Genomic DNA, 7,990 nt, shown 5'->3' on the forward strand with positions numbered 1-7,990 from the left:
CACAGAACGGATTCTTTTCGTCTTGCGAGGCACCACTGTACAGTGGTACCTCTGGTTGTGAACGGGATCCATTCTGGAGGCCCCTTCGCAACATGAGCAGCATGCAACCCTCATCTGCGTTGGTCGCGATTCGCCGCTTCTGCCCATGCGCGTGATGTCATTTTGCGCATCTGCGCATGTGCGAGCGGCGAAACCCAGAAGTAACCCTTTCCAGTACTTCGCCACAGGACGCAACCTGAAAACACTCAACCTGAAGCAAACGTAACATGAGGTATGACTGTAGTGCTATAGTTGAACCCTAAACCCATGGTTAGCAGAAACAAACCAGTTTGACATCTCATGGTTTGAAGTTGGAGTGTTTCGCTAAAGCCCAGTTAGTTCCTAATTAGCTGGGCTAACCCCAACGAAGACCTTTAATCTCTGTTGCTGGGAAGAGGCTGCAACCGTGTGATATGGAAGACTTGCCCGCCCAATCGTTCATTCCGCCTGTTCAGCGAGTTGCACTTCCTTCTGATGGTATCTAACTTTAGATCCTTCTGTAGCATTCCAGAAAGCTCAGCTCCCGGTTTAAATTTAGCCGCATTGTGGAGGGACAGCTAGTCCTTCTGGAACGGGGCGTGGAATCCATTTGTCATCGTCGGGCTTTTATTGATGCGTCATGGCAGAGGCCACCAAGTGGTCCCATGACTTCAACACCAGGGACTGGATGACCCAGTTTCCCTGATGGAGGAAATGACCATTCTACTCTGAAGGTTTGGGAGAAGGAGCAGCAACAGCCTTCAGTGTCGTCATCTTCAGGGTGAAGGCAGGGATTTAGGAGATTTTTTCAAAAAAGAGGACAACATGAACTTGGAAGTGTTCTTTATAATTAGTGGTGGGTGGAAGGCAAGGAGACCAACAGTACGTGGCATCAGAGCCAAGGACAGACAGTGGCAAATTATCTCTGCCACCCCTCATGGGTCAAGTTTGACAGATGAGAGGATGCATGTGAGAGCTTTCTTCATACACCCCTCCCCAAACAATACTTCTTTGCAATGTTATTTTTCTAGAAAAAGAGGAGCGCATCCCCTGCACTCTTATAAACGGCCTCAGTCCAGTATACCTGAAGGAGCGTCTCCACCCCTATCATTCTCCCCAGACACTGAGGTCCAGCTCCAAGGGCCTTCTGGCAGTTCCCTCGCTGCGAGAAGCCAAGTTACAGGGAACCAGACAGAGGGCCTTCTCGGTGGTGGTGCCCACCCTGTGAAACGCCCTCCCCTCTGATGTCAAAGAGAAAAACAACTACCAGACTTGTAGAAGATATCTGAAGGCCGCCCTGTTTAGGGAAGCTTTTAATGTTTAACAGACTATTGTATTTTAATATTTTGTTGGAAGCTGCCCAGAGTGGCTGGGGAAACCCAGCCAGATGGGCGGGGTATAAATAATAAATTATTATTATGATTATAATGGCAATGACTCCCACCTGAGCACTGCTGGAACCGAGTTCTGGCTGAAAAAAAGCTCTGAATCTTCAATAAGTGTTATGTACTGAGTTGAATAGGATCCAAACTGAAGCAGTCTGATTGGTCCTAGAACAATAGGATCCAAATTGCAGCAGTCTGATTAGTCCTAGAACAATAGGATTCAGAATGCAGCAGTCGGATTGGTCCTAGAACAATGCAGCAGTATGATTGGTTGGCAGGAACCACCCAATCCTGCTCCAGATAGAAGTGAATCCACAACCTGATTGGCTTACAGTAGAATTCCGGAATTAGCCAATCATGTGCATCCCATTGTGTAAATAATGTATATAAAGCAGATACTGTGAGGGGACTTTCATTCATTCCTCCTCACCACTATGAGCTGAATAAAGAGCATGAAATCACTTTGCGACTCTGAGTATATTTCACTGGCGACGAGGATGGGATCCCGCTGAGATGACTGCTACACACAGCACCGCAACACCGCCACCTGCCGCACCGCTGCCTCGCACCGTGTATCCAGGCTTCAGCTCCGGGACACAAGGAACTCAGAATGGCAGCCAACAGCAGCTTCTCGCCATTCAACCCAGCATCTGGAGACTGGGAATCGTACGCCTCCCGTTTCACCTTCCTCCTAGAAGCCAAAGGGGTCACCGACGAAGAAGACGCCAAGAAGAGGGTGATATTCTTCAGCGTCTGCGGAGAGGAGACGTTTGAAATCGCCCGGGCTCTCCTTGCGCCTGAAGACGTCGCTACTGTTCCATACAAAACAATAATGGAACAGCTGAAGGGGCACTTTTCGCCGCAGCCCTCAGTGGTGGCTCGTCGAAATGCCTTCTACGCAAAGCGACAAGCCCCTGGGGAAACCATAACTGGGTTTGTGACCTCTCTCCGCCAAGCCGCCCGGTTCTGCAACTTCTCAGAGCTGGAGAACATGCTTCGTGACCGCCTCGTCGGTGGCCTGAAGGATGAGAAGCTGCAACGACGCCTCTACGCTAAGAAGGACCTAACGTTCCAGGTCGCTCTGGAGGAGGCCCTGGCAACGGAAGCTGCCGAGAGGTCGACGCAAGAGGCACGGCCGAGCCTGCCATCCCAACCGAGGGTCCACCACGAAGACCTCACCGACGACTCAGGATCCGACAGGGAGGAGGTGCACCGAATACAGCAGCGCAGTCAAGCAGCGCGCAGACCACAGCTGCCTCGACGAGAAGGAGGAAACTGCGCAAGCTGCGGGGAGAGTCACGAGAGGAGGACCTGCCGTTTCCGCAATGCAGAGTGCAGGCAGTGCAGAAAATCGGGACACATCACCCGGGTGTGTCGGGCTCGGCCCACCCGACACCAGGCATCAGATGACCAACCCAAGAGCCCCAGGTCCCGGGGCCCAACACACCAAGGCAACTCGACGGAGCTCACGGACTGCCAGGTATACCAGTTGCCCCACCCCAACGTAGAGAAAATTTATGTAGAGGTACAGATAGAGGGGGCCCCGTGCCGCATAGAGCTTGACACGGGTTCAACTCTATCCATAATCTCGGCAAGGACCTTAAGGAAACTGTGTCCTACTGGGGGTCCCAAACTCAGGCCAGCCCCATTCACCCTACGGGACTTCCAGAAACGTAAGGTCCCCACAATGGGGGTGGGGACCTTCAGGGTGCAATACCGAGGGCGGACGCGGCAACTGGACTTGCTTGTGGTCAAGGGCCCCTACATTAGCTTACTGGGATTGGCATGGTTTGGACCACTGGGGCTAGCTGTCACCGGGGTGAACCACACTAGCTTACAAGTGGACGTGGACGCCATATGCAAGGAATTTCCAGGGGTTTTTGACGGGAAATTGGGACAGTATACGGGCCCCCCCATTGCGCTACAGCTTGACCCCACAGTACGACCGGTCAGGCTCAAGGCCCGCCGGGTCCCGTTTGCCCTGAAACCCCGTATAGACGAGGAATTGGACCGACTCGTGGAGCAAGGAGTGCTGGAGCCGGTGGCTAATGCCCCCTGGGAAACCCCAATCGTCACACCCGTCAAGCCTAATGGTTCGGTCCGCATCTGCGCAGACTACAAATGTACCATAAACAACGCCCTCACGGCCCACGCATACCCAGCGCCAGTGGTCAGCCATGTCCTTGCCACCCTGGCTGGGTCGAAAATGTTTGGCAAGCTGGACTTGGCCCAAGCATATCAACAGCTGCCAGTAGATGAGGCCACAGCAGAGGCACAGACAATTGTGACGCACAGAGGAGCGTTCAGGGTAAAGCGGCTGCAATTCGGGGTCAGCGTGGCACCAGGCATATTCCAGAATCTAATGGACTCTCTCCTTAAAGGGATTCCTGGCGTCACCCCCTTCTTCGATGATGTGTTGATTGCCGGGCCCACACCAGAGGAGTTTGAGGACCGCCTCCGCACCGTTTCCAGACGGCGGGTCTCAAGGTGAAGCGGGAAAAATGTCTACTAGGAGTGCCTCAGGTGGACTTTCTGGGATTTATGGTGGACGCAGAAGGGGTCCATCCAACTGGGGACAAGGTACGGGCCATTTGTGATGCCCCAGCGCCCAAGAGCAAGACTGAACTTCAGGCCTTCTTGGGACTATTGAACTTTTACCATTCCTTCCTTCCCCACAAGGCGGCGGTAGCGGAGCCCCTACACAGACTCCTGGACAAGCAGGCCCCTTGGGTGTGGGGCCAGCGCCAGGAGGCCGCATTCCAGGCAGTCAAGGACTTGCTTGTCTCAAACTCTGTCTTGGCACACTTCGACGAGAGGCTGCCGGTGGTGCTAGCATGCGACGCCTCACCCTATGGCATTGGCGCTGTCCTGGGGCACCAACTCCCAGATGGAAGAGAGGTACCAGTGGCGTACTTTTCCCAGACACTCAACGCAACTGAGCGGAACTACTCGCAAATAGACAAGGAGGGTCTGGCAATCGTGAAGGGAGTAAAAAAAATCCATGATTTCTTGTACGAGCGGCCCTTCACCGTGGTGACTGACCACAAGCCGTTGCTTGGCTTGTTTGCCCCCGAAAAGCAGACCCCCCAAGTGCTGTCTCCTCGCGTCCTCAGGTGGTCAATTTTCCTTGCCAGCTACCAGTATGCACTGATTCACCGACCTGGGAAGGCGATGGGCCATGCGGACGCCCTCAGCAGGCTACCACTACCGGAAACAGGCCCTGACCCAGCACCTGCACAAGAGGTTATGAGCCTGGAGCTGCTTCCCGACCGCCCCATTCAGGCACAAGAAGTTGCACACCATTCCAAGAAAGATAGGGTCATCTCCCGGGTCCTGGACTGGGTGTGGAGGGGATGGCCCAGCAGCAGCCCCGGGCCAGAATTCGCCGGCTACACAACCCGCAAACATGAACTGTCGGCCCACAAGGGGTGCCTGTTATGGGGAAGCAGAGTCGTTGTTCCCCAGCCCCTCCACAAAAGGGTCCTCACAGCCCTACATGAGACACATCCAGGGGTAGTAAGAATGAAGGCCCTTGCCAGGAGTTATGTGTGGTGGCCGGGGATCGATGGAGAGATAGAGGCCTGGGTCAAACACTGCCAGGCCTGCCAAGAATCCTGCCCAGATCCTCCAAGGGCCCCAGTCCAGTCCTGGGAGTCCACCCGAGCACCATGGTCACGCCTGCATGTGGATTTTGCTGGCCCCTTTCAGGGGAAAACATTCTTCATAGTGGTGGACTCCTACACCAAATGGCTGGAAGTCGCACTGGTACCGTCCACTTCCACGTCCGCAGCCATCCGGGTACTACGCAGGCTGTTTGCAACCCACGGGCTCCCTGACACTCTCGTCTCAGACAACGGGACTGCATTTACGTCAGGAGAATTCCAAACCTTCACAGCACAGAACGCCATCCGCCACATCCGTTCGGCGCCGTTCCACCCTGCCACCAATGGCCAAGCAGAACGCATGGTGCGGACCACCAAGGACACCCTTCGTCGCATGACACAAGGGGACTGGGAGTACCTCCTTGCCACATTCCTTCTAGCACAGCACAGCACCCCCAGCTCAACGACTGGCCGGAGCCCCGCTGAACTACTAATGGGTCGGCGCCTTGCAATCAGATTGGACCGCCTTCACCCCGATAGAGCTCAGGATGAGGTAGTGGTGGGGGAAGGCAGGAACCCCCGGACCTTCGAGGCCCAGGACCCAGTGTACGCAAAGAATTTTGGGGCAGGCCCAGCATGGGTACCTGCCACAGTCACCAGGGTCACTGGCCCAGTGTCGTACGAGGTGCTAACGGATGGGGAGCAATGCTGGCGCCGCCACTGCGACCAGATACGGCGACGATTCCCGGGAGAAGCCCAGGAGGAGGACAGGTCAGAGGAGTCCCAAGGGAACAGCGGGGCAGTGAGGCCCATAGAGCAGGAGGGGCCAGCAGGAGAGGCAGAATCAGTAAATACAGAGAGGACCCGTGAGGCCGAAAGGACACCGGAACCAGAACCACGACTGAGCGAGCCGGTTGCACCAGACCAAACAGCCCCATCACAGCCAGCATCCTTGGAACACGAGCCAGAACCTGGAGCCTGGACCAGGGAACACCCCAGGCCGCAACGCACACGTAGGCTGCCGGCATACCTTGAGGACTATGAATGCAACCTCCCGGGCAGGACTGGAACTTAGAGGGGAGGGGTGTTATGTACTGAGTTGAATAGGATCCAAACTGAAGCAGTCTGATTGGTCCTAGAACAATAGGATCCAAATTGCAGCAGTCTGATTAGTCCTAGAACAATAGGATTCAGAATGCAGCAGTCGGATTGGTCCTAGAACAATGCAGCAGTATGATTGGTTGGCAGGAACCACCCAATCCTGCTCCAGATAGAAGTGAATCCACAACCTGATTGGCTTACAGTAGAATTCCGGAATTAGCCAATCATGTGCATCCCATTGTGTAAATAATGTATATAAAGCAGATACTGTGAGGGGACTTTCATTCATTCCTCCTCACCACTATGAGCTGAATAAAGAGCATGAAATCACTTTGCGACTCTGAGTATATTTCAATAAGAATATAAAAATAGCCTGCTGGATCAACCCAGAGGCCCCTCTAGTTCAGCATACTCATCTCACAGTAGCTAACCCGATGCCTCTAGGGGGAGCCCCAGTGGCATTGCGTCCTTTGCTGGTGCCCGGGGCAGGGCACAGAGGGTGAACAAAACCCACCGCACCAGCCCAGCCCTCGCCACTTACACTACCAGGCAGACACAAGGGCAGAGAGGGTTTATGGGGCCACGCTATGCCACCTGCCCACACAGTGGGGAGCCCAGTCAGCCAACGCAGCCCTTGATACTTCCCCCGAACACTGGCCCATACCCTCCAACATTTCTCAGATGAAAACAGGGACGTCCCATTCCATAATGATAAGTTTACTATTTGTACCCCACACACCTTACTGGGTTGCCCCAGCCACTCTGGGAGGCTTCCAATATATATATAAACATAACAAAACAAAACATTAAATGTCCTTATACAGGATTGCCTTCAGACGGCTCGGGGGTCGGATAACTCCACACCCTCCAACATTTCTCCGATGGAAGTAGAGACGTCCTAAGGAAAAGCAGGACATTCCGGGATCAAATCAGAAACTGGGATGGCTTCTCTAAATCAAAGATGCCCCTGGAATATAGGGGCATGTGGAGGGCCTGCTGGCAGCAAGGGGACCTGGAGCGTGGTAGCAAGGCCAGGCTGGACTTCGGGGCCAGAGGCCCCTGACAGCAGACAAGGTAGGACAGGGATCAGTGCTTAGTTCGCAGCACCTCAAAATCATGTTCCTGGGGCTATGGCTATGGCTACACCCCTGGGAAGCCCATGAGCTGAACCTAAACACAACAGGTCACTCTTTCCTCTATATTAGGTAAAGGTAAAGGGACCCCTGACCATTAGGTCCAGTTGCGGACGACTCTGGGGTTGCGGCGCTCATCTTGCTTTATTGACCAAGGGAGCTCCGGGTCATGTGGCCAGCACGACTAAGCTGCTTCTGGCGAACCAGAGCAGCGCACGGAAACGGCGTTTACCTTCCCGCCAGAGCAGTACCTATTTATCTACTTTCACTTTGACGTGCTTTCGAACTGCTAGGTTGGCAGGAGCAGGGACCGAGCAACCTGAGCTCACCCTGTCACAGGGATTCGAACTGCCGACCTTTTGATCGGCAAGTCACAAATACAAGATGGGTGTATTTTGATCGAGAGGCACAAATTTTGATGGGTGGCACCTGGCTTGAGAGCAGTACATGTGAAAAGGATCTAGGAGTCTTGGTTGACCACAAACTTGACATGAGCCAACAGTGTGACGCGGCAGCTAAAAAAGCCAATGCAATTCTGGGCTGCATCAATAGGAGTATAGCATCTAGATCAAGGGAAGTAATAGTGCCACTGTATTCTGCTCTGGTCAGACCTCACCTGGAGTACTGTGTCCAGTTCTGGGCACCACAGTTCAAGAAGGACACTGACAAACTCGACCGTGTCCAGAGGAGGGCAACCAAAATGGTCCAAGACCTGGAAACGATGCCTTATGAGGAACGGCTAAGGGAGCTG

This window comes from Podarcis bocagei, assembly GCF_964188305.1.
Source record: "Podarcis bocagei genome assembly, chromosome: 12".
Taxonomy (NCBI): domain Eukaryota; kingdom Metazoa; phylum Chordata; class Lepidosauria; order Squamata; family Lacertidae; genus Podarcis; species Podarcis bocagei.